Source organism: Phyllobates terribilis, unplaced genomic scaffold (genome assembly GCF_046119375.1).
Source record: "Phyllobates terribilis strain yellow unplaced genomic scaffold, ASM4611937v1 Scaffold_7772__1_contigs__length_35493, whole genome shotgun sequence".
In the NCBI taxonomy this organism is placed as follows: domain Eukaryota; kingdom Metazoa; phylum Chordata; class Amphibia; order Anura; family Dendrobatidae; genus Phyllobates; species Phyllobates terribilis.
This window is the reverse complement of record NW_027370512.1, coordinates 21,322-33,690: the sequence shown is the minus strand read 5'-3', so window position 1 is coordinate 33,690 and position 12,369 is coordinate 21,322. Positions and strand designations below refer to the sequence as shown.

At 35.5% G+C, this 12,369-nt stretch overlaps 2 pseudogenes; both read left to right on the top strand.

The window, feature by feature from the left end:
- The first annotated feature begins 538 nt into the window (after window positions 1-538).
- LOC141251816 (uncharacterized) lies at window positions 539-3,149 on the top strand (annotated as a pseudogene).
- Window positions 3,150-3,259: 110 nt separating this feature from the next.
- LOC141251815 (uncharacterized) lies at window positions 3,260-4,527 on the top strand (annotated as a pseudogene).
- Window positions 4,528-12,369: the final 7,842 nt, after the last annotated feature.

The window sequence follows — 12,369 nt, the reverse complement described above, 5'->3', positions numbered from 1 at the left end:
TTTAGCTTTGGAATAATATTCCAATACTTATTAGGGGAAAATAAAGTAAGAAATGCTAGAATCACATAATACTAGGATGCATGAAAAGTCTAGAGTAAATGTGGGACTAAAATAAAGCTTTTGCCTCATAGCTTAGAAATATATAATATCACTTAGAAATTCGATATACATACTATCTGATTCATGACTACTTTGAGATTGTTACTACATTGAAGTTATTACTAAATTTATTACAAGATCTGAATATTGATTGAATTAAATATTAATAAATTACCTGGTTATACAATCATCATTAAAGTTATTACTACATTTATTCCGACTATTGACTGAGTTAAATATTCATAAATTACCCAGTTACACAATCATCATTAATGCCTACATTTAGTGTTTTCAACACTCTTGCTGGATTTGGCCTTATTGTGTGATTTCCAAACACCACTCTCTAGGAATTTGGACTACACAAAACACCAAAAATATTGAGAAGAAAAAACACAAATTCTGTCAAAACAAAGAGTCAAGTCTGTACACTCTGTGATTAATGGTGAAAAAGAAGATTAAAGGGCAACAAGGTAATGTGTTTATCATACGTTTTATTCATTAATAAACCAGAAACAAGGATGTTTTTCCAGCTAAACTACATAACTGTTCAGATCTATTACCTACTTTTGGAGGGATTAGTTTTCTGCTCCGGATTGCTACTACTACCAGTACATTAGCAGATGGGAAGCAGTATTTTATTGTGCACTACAAATGAGTAGTGCATTTATGTTTTTATAACTTTATTGGGTTAGACATTATACTGGTCTATAGTGGTACAACACAAAACACTCACTTAATTCTGAACCTACCTATTATATGTCCTTCACCTGTAGGCGTCCATGCTCGACATGTGAAGACCGCACCTGAGAAAACATCGCATGCATTCAAATCAAGTGATAATCATTTTAAATTCAAATAATTAGCTATTATAACCAATGATTTATAATATCCTGAATTCAATTCACCCTGCAGATGTTGCTGTAACATACACAAAGGAACCAAAATATAAGTGTTGCGTATGTGGTGAGTCCATGTGGTTATGAGGAGAAGGCTAGATCAGCAACTTCTGAAAGGTTGTACTTTGCCATATGCTGTCAAGAAGGGAAAGTAAGTGTACCAATGTTGCACCTAACATCGAAGCCTTTAAAACATCTTGTTGAATAGTTGTACGCAGAGGCGGTGACTTGCACAACAACATTTTTTGGTTCACATCTTTTGGTGCGCGGGTGGATGATAAAATAAACAACACAATAGGGCCATACGCATTTTGTGTATCTGGGAAAAACTACCATTGTTACGGTTCGCTCTTGCCTGCAGATGGTGCAACACCTAGGTTTGCGCCAGCTGTATTTTCAGGACACAGAGAATGAAGTTTGTCATCGAATGGGTAGTTTGAATCTAGACAACAAGGATGTGGATCTTGGAATTGTGAAGGAGTTAGTTGAGATGTTAGATGAAACAAGCGCGATGGAAAAAGCCTTTAGAATGGCCAGAGATTGGGCACACATAAACAATTCGGTGGATTTGACCCTTAGACTAATTAGACAAAGGAACCCGGAAAAAAACGTTAATACAATATGCCCACGGTCTCAGAGGTCACAACTCTACTTTTAGGGCATTTGGGTCAGTGTACGACGCCTAGAGATGTATTAATTAATAGCATATCAGATGGGGTTAAAGACCATTTCTGAGCTTCACCCGCTATACATGTCACTTCAATACCCGTTTTTGTTGCGCTTATGGCGAAGACGGATGGCATGAGAGAATACCATACATCACAAACACAATCACAAGAACAACAAAGAGAGGTCATGTCACAATGCAAGAGTTCTACTGCTACAGGCTTCAACAAAGACTACACGAGGCATGGACTCTCATTTTGAGCGGGCGTCTATACCACCAGTTTATTGTGGACGCGTACACTTCTCTTGAAGAGCAATGCCTACGTTGGATAAAATTTAATCAAAATCACCTACGCGCTGATTTGACAATAATGTTTATGATGCAATCACACAAGGAGACACAAATTCCACATCCATAAGGAAGCGCGTAATTTTACCGGCAACATTCACCGGAGGACCGAGATATATGATACGAAATTTCCAGGACGGCAATGGCTTTATGCAGGGAATTCTAGAATCCATCTTTGGTCATCATGCTAATCCAAAATGACCAGAACTAACAGAAATGAAGGGACAAACAATGAATGACAGACCCGAACTCATGTCAAGGTTGTTCAAACTAAACTGGTGCAGCTAATGGAGGATCTTAAAATTTAAAAATATTTTTGGGCCAACAAAAAGCAGGTATGTGGGTCCCTTTCGATACACTTCCCTATTAATGCAACCATTAAGCGATAATTGGTTTGTTTTGCAGCTATTTACACGATAGAACTTCAAAAAGGGCCTCCCTCATGCACATATATTAATATGACTCAAGAATGCAAACAGATTAAGTTGGGGAAATATATTGATGAATTAATAAGTGCATAATTGCCTTACAAGGAGGAAGACCTGGATACATACAAGGCGATTTGTGCTCATATGTTGCATGGACAGTGCGAAGAAGCAAACAACATTGTGCCGGCACGAGCAATGGGAAGTGCAGTAAGCATTTTCCTAGGCTGATACTACACAGAAACAACTCTTCATGAGGATGGATTTTCTGTATATAGACACAGGAGACATGACGTTATTGTGAAAAAGGGCAAGGGGAAACTTGATAACAATTCGTGGTGCCATACAACCAGTATCTCCTACTCAAGTATGATGCCACGTAAGTGTTGAGTTGTGTAATAGATCAAGGGAGATTAAATATCTTTTCAAATACATTAACAAAAGACCTGAAAGAGCCACGTCTGTTTTTATGACAAATGATTAGTCGGATCCACCATCAGACTTGCTTTCCCGAGAAGTAGTAGCGAAATCAAACAATATATGGAGTGCATGTACTTATCTGCATGCGAAGCAACGTGGCACCTTTTCAGTTTTGACATTCATTACTGCAACCCAATGGTTATAAGGCTATCAAACCATCTACCGGGACAGAATTCACTAATGCTCTCAGATGCCGAAAATCTGACCAACGTTGTTAGAGCGAGAACAAGTTAGCCAAACCATGTTCACTAGTGGCTTTCCTAGACAATAGCGATCCGACACATCGAAAAATATACATATGCGGAATTGCCACAAAAATATGTGTGGCACGCAGCTGAGAGAGTATGGCTGGAGCGAAAGGAACAGAATCCCATTGGAAGAATGTATTATACACACCCAGCTTCGGGGAATGATACTACCTACGTTTTCTATTAAATGTGGTAAGAGGCCCAAGAACATATGAATAAATCAGAATTGTACTTGGGAAAGTACATGGTACCTTTCGAGAGGCATGTTATGCACATGGAATGTTAAATGAGGACACGGAATGGAAAGATGCGATCAAGGAGGCCAAGTTGTGGGCATCAGAGACTTAGTTAAGACAATTGTCCATCACAATCCTGCTATTATGTGACATAAGTAACCCTTTCAGGGAAATGGGACAACACTTGGGAAACACTCTTTGAGGATATATGATACCAAAAAAGGAGTCAATTCAAATTCCCAACATTAACACTTTCGGAAAAGCAAATTAAGACATACACTTGGTTACATATCCAAGAGATACTAGGGGAAAATGGGAAGTCACTCACGGATTATCCAGGGTTACCTCTCCTGGCCAAGAGTGTACTAACTCCAATGGACAACCGCCTTATTAGAGAAGAGCTAGCATACAACGTCAAAGAAATGGAAGCACTCCATGAAAGGATGTTCCAGTCTCCAAATGTGGAACAATTATTGATCTACAAAAAGGTTATGTCCAAAGTTAAAGAAGAGAGGGGAGGATTCTTTTCCATCTACAGGGCTGAAGGAACTGGGAAGAGCTTTCTATACCAAACAGTGATGGCACAGATCCGTTCCGAGGGCAACATCGTCATAGCAGTGGCATCATCAGGTATGTACTATTGTCATGGATGAAGCGCATAATTGTATACTATAACGGTTTATTTTATTTTTCAAAAAGGAAAAAAAGATTTACATACAAAATTAACAAAGACATTCGTTGGTACCAAATGAAACCGCGTATAACAACTTTGCTTCTACCAGGAGGAAGAAAAACTCATAGTAGATTTGTCATACCTATTGAACTACTAGAGAATAGTACATGTGGGATTACACAAAATTCAGACCTAGTGCAACTAATGCACCAAGTGAAGTTAATAATATGGGATGAGGCGTCGATGACTCAGAGATTTGCATTCGAAGCCTTGAATAGAACTCTACAGGATATCATGAGAATTAAAAATGAGAGAAACCGTAAAAGGATATTTGGAGGAATACTAGTGAGGCTTGGAGGAGATTTTTGACAGATCTTACCGATGATAACAAAGGAAGAAGACAAGATATAGTACATGCGTGCATAAGTAACTCACCGTTGTGTCAAAGAATATGAGAGTCAATGAGAAGATGATCTGAGGGGAAATAGACAGAGCAAAACAAAAATTCAACTGATGGATGAAGCAAGTGGGGGAAGGAATGGCTAAAGAAATAGCTCTTAAGGACGAAGATGAACAAACAGGAATGCCGCCACGTGGATAGAAATACCAGATTTATTTTGTGATTCAAACCAAAAGAAAATCCAATTCAGCATCTAATTGAAGAGGTATACCCAGAGTTCAAAAAAATCAGGACAATAAATCTACCTACAAGAAAGAGCAATCCTCACACCATTAAATCAAGATGCAGATCAAATAAACGCACATATGTTTCGCTTCCTACAAAGGTCATTGAAAATATACAAGAGATCAGACGACATATGCATGGAATCAATAGATATAGCTGAACAAGAACACATTTACCCAATGGAGTTCCTAAATAGCCTTGATTCCCAGGTCAGAATTTATACGATGGTTTGTGTACAATAACATTAGAATAGGAATGGATTTACACAAATACTAATTACATAATCAAAAACAGGAATGCCGCCACATGCTTTAACACTTAAGGAAGGACTACCTATTATGCTCCTAAGAAATGTCAACCCCAACCCAAGGTTTGTGCAACGGCACACGACTTATTATCACTCACCTGGGAGATTGGGTAGTAGAAGCACAAATCATGACAAGATCGTGCATTGGAGAAAGGGTCATAATACCTAGAATAAAACTAAGCTCAACATAGACAAAGTGGCCTTTCGTACTAAAATGGAGACAATTTCCCATAAAACTATGCTTTGTAATGACGATAAACAAAAGCTAAGGCCAGTCACTAAAAATGTTGGACTCTATTTACCAAAACCAATATTCACACATGGGCAACTTTATGTAGCGATTTTGCGTGTGACAGAACCAAAGGGCTAAAGATACTAACCATTCCGAGTGCAAATGAGCCAAAGAATCACACAAGAAATATTGTCTACAAAGAAGCGTTCAATGGCATACCAACTACAAACTCAGGTAACATACCATAACAAAAATAATTACAGCATAATAATTTTTCCTATGTAGAAGGGACTACTAATCAATTCATGTATATGTATAACACCCACATGACTAAGAACAGAAGGTGGGTACAAAATAAAAGTACTTCTACTATGTCAGGTGAGCGGGCTAAGAACAAGGCATGCGATGAGAAAATTTTGTCCATGTACTCATTTATACATACAAAGACCAACAAATATTTTAAAATAATATTTTTTGTTATAAGTTTGTTATGGAGACATGGAGGCCAGCTTCTGATATGAACATCGGTTTGCATTTCAAGTCATGTTGGTTGTCATTTGATTTCAGTTTAATAGTATATGCCCTAAGAAAACACATAAGATTGATTAAATTAGGAAAATACTCCTACAAGGGAATACATAAACTCATCATAACTAATAATAAAACCTTGGATTATGCAACATGGCATTTCTATTACTAGACACTTAATCTATAACCTTATGACATAGATTACAAACTCAGTTTTATATAAATTAACTATGACATCATTCTCACTTTGTTAAACGCGTACTCCCTTCTATAAGAGGTTGCATATTTAACCATCTTTTCAGAGGAATTCGTCCAAAACATGAAATTGATATCCAATAAACTGTCTTAATAAACAAATGCATCACATGGGATGAGAAACAAAAAACAGATGCTACAAAAATAATGAAATCCTACATAATACAGGATTTTAAAACCAACATATATTAATACTCTTACAAAATGTAATTAGTACTTACTTGAACAGAACGATCAAGAGCGAAATTAGACCCAATGACTGACACTGTGACATAAAAGACGCAATATGGAGTGAAATTGAGGCAAACATTAGAGCCGCTATCTAACCAAATCAGACATAAACAATTAGACAGAAAAAATCAGCACCCAACATTTAGACATTAACTGCAAACCCAGTACAACCAACAACAATTAGACATTAACTTCAAACCATTCAGCACCCAACAAACACGCAGACAACATAGAAATTCAAAATCGGTGCTCAGTAAAACAACATTAAACAACTGTTTAAGCTCAAATTCGGGAAAACCAGTACAAACAGACAGAATTGAGGGCAATGAAAAATAAACGAGAGATAAGAGTGATATGAGCTGTGCTAGTGCAGAACCGAAACAACAACCCCACGATTCGATACCAAACAAGCGGGGGATATACACCAAAGTAACAAGAAAAGGGAAGCGTGGTGTTAATGGGAAGGAAAGTGTTTATGAGGATGGAACCCTCACCACCGAGGTACAAACAGGCGGGTACAACCAAGCAAGAAAAACTGAGCTGAAGTCTGAGGCAAAAGCATAAGACAAATAATGAAGGCTGCAACTAATGTACGGACAGTAAATCACACATTCAAGGCACCAAAAAATGGTAATAGGTTTTAATGTCAATGTTGCAAGAAACAAATTTCTAACCTATTGGGCTACACTTACTAATATGTGTACCGGGCTTGGCCCATTTGTTATATAACCATGGACAACTGCTGTTTAAAATGTAAATCACACGCCTATTCAATGCAAGTAAGTTCACTTAAAAATTGGGCTAAAGTTCCTACAATTCGTACTGGGCTTCAACCATTTGTGATACAAACCTAGACAATTGCTGCTTAAAAGGTAAATCACACAACTCTTTCAATAATAAAAAATTCAAACAAAAATAAAATAAAATAGCATGTGTGTAGCACGGGCATGCCATCACTAGTATATATATATGTATATGTATATATATAAGATTAGGGATGGTTCAAATCAATAAATGTTGAATTTAAGATTTTCATTTTCATCATAATCATAATACTTATAAAGTTGAGTTTTTGAAACATTAAATTTCTATAAAATTAATTCATTCTTATTTCTCTAATATTTAATAATAATAATATAGTTTTCATTTATCCCAATCCAAATTTATGTTTCACATACGGTAACTTATGAGTTATGACTTATGACCTTCCAACGTACTAATTGATTGACCAACCTTATTGCCTCCCTCATCAAGATACCCCTTTAGGTAGAGTCACGGTTACAACGGGGGCTTGAGCGTTTTGCTTGCCTCTCATCCATTAAATTCCCTTTAGATTAATAAGCTTCTTTCTTCGTCCAATCCTCACTACGATTCCATCATCTTTCACCACCTCCTCTCCGTCCATATTCTTCAATCAACAACTTACCCTAGATTTCTTCCCTTCTGTTATTATATGGGAATTCATATCAGGTAAGAAATAAATCGATGTTTCTTAATCCCTTTTTGGTTGAGTATTCTTATTTATTCTTCTTATCATTATTATGATTTAAGTATTATGTTTTATATATTGTCCTCGATTAGTCTTCTATTATTCAGACTACCAACCACTCCAAATACTCTTGATGCATAGAAGAATTTCCTTTTAAATGTGGGAGTTTCACTAGCTAAAGAACATTGTAGACTTTGCAGTGTGCATATGAATTTCAAAACTCACGTGAGTAGTGATGGTGAGATCTGGTAAAGATCGCAAATCTATGCTATTTTCTATAATACAATATCTATTTATAAGTTGATTGCAAATTGGTGGGTTAATATGGATGTTTGCGAGTTGCAGGACTTGATAATGACATAGCTCGACAAAACAAGAACACTATATGCCAATGTTTGATTTTTGTTTTTTATATCTTTCAATTTGGTGAGAAATATTTAAATTTTAATTATCCTTCAAGTTTTTGGAATAAAATTCTACGATCCAAAGTGTCTCTCTAACATAGTGTTGATGCTATATTTTGCAATCTTTGAGCTTAAACTTTCAATTGTCCAATTTCACAATGAGATTCACATCAAAAAGTTATTTCTTGTTGGCGTTCTCCACCGGTTGTGTCCAACTTCAATGGTCTTCATTTATCCTCATCTACCCTTCTGTTAATATGGATTTATTTTCACTACTATTGGTTTGAATATAGTCTGCATTGATTGAGACTTGAGATGCATTTTCATATCAGCTTGCGGAACTGTGATCTAAAAGTAAAAAAATGAATCTAGAAGCTTGATCTAATTTGACAATCTATAATTAAAATACAGTCGCATATTGACACTTAGGATGAATTTAATTATAATATAAAATACGTTGATTTTTTTTGGTCAAATTAAAGAATGATGATAGGTAAGGAACTTGCACATTGCACTAGAAAATTAAATAAACATAAATATCATTCCTCATATAAGAGTAGATAAGGACATGTTTATTATTAAATTAAAATTGGTAGTGCAACAATTTCTCTAGAATATTTATTTAAATTGCATCAAAATGACATGAAATCTTCATAGCATATTAGTGTAGTCTTTGAAAGACTATGTAAAAAACACAGAATCACACACATAATATTTACATGCTAAACCCCCTATGAGTTATTTTCCTATCTCAAACTCAAAAACAATTGAATTTTTGTATCATATGCACTATCACTTATCTTTCAAGCTCTACTGCAACTAAACTTGGGGCTTGATGCTCAAGCAGAAAAGTGGGTTGTATCTATGCCACAAAGACAAAACTATTTATTTAACTGGTCTAAAGTTGATCAAATCTTTTTGATTGGCAGATTCATTGATTTTCTCTTTATGGCCACATAGGTTAAACGGATTGGGAAATGAAGATAGTTGAAAATTTTGTGCTAATTTGTAAATGAAAAAAGAGTGTTTTTAGTCCTTCAGGTATAATTTCGAGTAACTACAACTTCAGTTCTAAACACGTATTTGGTCGATCAATAATTTTTTATCATTGTGCTTTAAAAATACCATCTCAATTATATGTTCCATATGCACAAAGATGTCTACAAAGATCTAGAAACCTGAACACAAACCCGTGCCAAGCACATGCAATGTTAGAGTAGAGAATAATTGGGGATGGTAAAAAAAGTAAATGTGGTGTTTAAGATTCCAAAATAATAGTAAATGTGGCTCTTGATCTTCCTATAACCGTTTGAATTCATTAAATCCTCATATATCATTCTTTCGTGGTGGCAATAATTAATAGCATTGAACAAAGTAAGGTGCACAAACCCAAAAAAAGGGAATAAAATAAATAAGAAGACATAGCCAAGGGAAAGAAGGGTACTGCATGATACTATTAAGGAAAGAAAAAAGGAAGAGAGAACACCAACGGAAAAAAACATCCGCCAAAAAAACAACAAACATTTAAAAACACAAGAAAAGTTAAAATGAATATATAGTAAAAAATTACAATAAAAAGGTCGAGTTACACCATTCCTAAGGAAAGAAAAAAGGTGTGAATTTGGAAAAATTAAACAAAGAAATTTCAGTCATATAAAATAAGACAGTCTTACTAACAAACTTCTTATTAATTATAGGATTGAATTCTTATAAAACAATTGATGAAATATAAAGCATACCAGAAAAGGATTCCATGCTAACCAAACAAGAAAAATAAAAAATAAAGAATAAAATTTTTAAAAAAATGTTACCATTATACAACATGGCAACAAAAAATGGAGAGTCAAAAAACAAAGCACAAAATACTTTATACACAAGATGAAATACACAAAAGCGTACAGAAATTACAAACAATGGGTCGTGCGTAGCACGGGCCCGAAGGTCCTAGCCTAATATATTTGTAAAGTTAGTATTCGACAAAAATAATAAATGAGTAGTTGATTGATATTTATTACACCCGTGGACAATTTCTTGCCTTGGCTTTAGAGAATTCAACACAAAAATTTATTTTTCAAACACACGAATCCGTTTTTTGTTTTTGTTGCCCCAACCAACCTTCATATTATCCCGTTAAATAAACATATGTACCGTCCGTATTGAGCCCAATAACCAAACTAATATATTCATCCCTACCCTAATTATTGAACTATCCCTATTTTATTATTGAACCACAAGAATATTTTATCCTATTATTTGTTTTCTCCTTTGTCGTTTCATACTCATCCGTAATCAATGGTTGTCAAAGTCGTTTTTACTCTTCCTTCATAACTCTTCCACGGAGGTTACAATTCTTGTAATAAATCAGAGGTTTAAAAGTCGTTTTTACTCTTCCTTCATAACTCTTTCACGTAGGTTACTATTCTTTTAATAAATAGGAGCTTTCTCTTGCCCAATTAATGGTCACGGTTACTCTCTCTTAACCTTCTAAAGCTTGTAAAACAAGCCAAACCCTTTCCTTTTCCAAAACCAAATGCTCTCCCTCTATATATTGGATGTGGCAAGAACAATTGGGGGGAGCCATACGCCCCGACGACATAATCTGGAGTAGTAGCGCCTCGCATCGGTCAACGACGGAGTCGTGCCTTTCTTTATTTGATATATACTAGTAACCAAAGCAAGAGGAGGAATCAGGGCAGGAACAGGAACAGGAACACGACGAGGAAATGGAAAACCAGAAACCGTTTAAGAGATGACCACTACCACGGTATCCGGAGGAGGAAAGCAAAAGGGTGATGAAATCAATTTTATTGCGCAATCAATTATATATTTGATTGATTTGTGATGAAGTAACTAGAGTGGGAGGAAGGAAGGTACCAAAAACCGGAAAAGGAGACGACCACAGTCGTCGGCGGAGGAGGAAAGGGATCTTTTCATACTGAAGATCAAGGTAATCAATTCAATTTCGTTGCGTGACCAATTTTATATAAAAAATTCTCCTTTTCAATGTCTTATGGTTCTCTGTGCTAAATCATTTTTGTGCGCAATCAATTTAATAAACCTCTATTAAAATTCTCCTCCTTGTCCATTGTTTGATTATTTTGTGATGAATTAACTAGAGTGGGAGGAAGGAAGGTACCAAAAACCGGAAAGGAGACAACCACAGTCTTCGGCGAAGGAGGAAAGGGATCTTTTCATACTGAAGATCAAGGTAATCAATTCAATTTCGTCGCACAACCAATTTTATATCAAAGTTCTCCTTTTAGTGTCTTATATTTCTCTGTGTTTGTCAGATGATGATGTTGATTATAGTATCCCAGTTGAGTATAGTATCCCACGCCGCTCATCTAGGGAATATGCTGGTATATAATTTTTGTTTGAATTCTTGTGATACTATAATTTTAGCATTGCTCAAAAACACTAAATGACACCAAAAAAACTATTAATGACTACACAAAGATCTTATCTTTTCTTTATCTAGTATCTAATATCTATCTAATCTTAATACATATAAAAATTAGGGGGACTTTGAAATCTTAAATGTAAATTTGCATTTTCATTACTCCTCCATTGAAGACTCATTTTCACCCATTTTTAATTTTCACCCTCCTCTAGAATTTTTATTACTCGGTCCAATTTGTTCGGCCCAATTTGGTTAGCACAATAGCGCAATCCCTCCTCCTTAGCCTATAAATAGAGACATTCTCCATTGTGCAAGAATATCTTCCTCTCTTCATCTCTCTTCCTCTCTTTTGAGAAGTATGCTCTGTAGTTGCCCACATACAGAATCGTCTACATCAGAAACTCGATTTTCTTCTTAGATCTAAATCGATTTGAGAAGTATGCTCTGTAGTTGCCCACATACGGGATCCTCTACATCAGAAACTCGATTTTCTTCTTACATCTAAATCGATTTGAGAAGTATGCCCTCAAACTCATTCTTATTTCTCTAAATTTAATTATAATAATATAGTTTTTATTTATCCCAATCCAAATTTATGCTTCACATACCGTAACTTATGAGTTATGACTTATGACCTTACAACTTACTAATTAATTGAGCAACCTTATTGCCTCCATCATCAAGATACCGATGTAAGTAAAGTCACGGTTACAACGGGGAACCTTTCGCTTGCCTCTCATCCATTAAATATCCTTTAGATTAATAA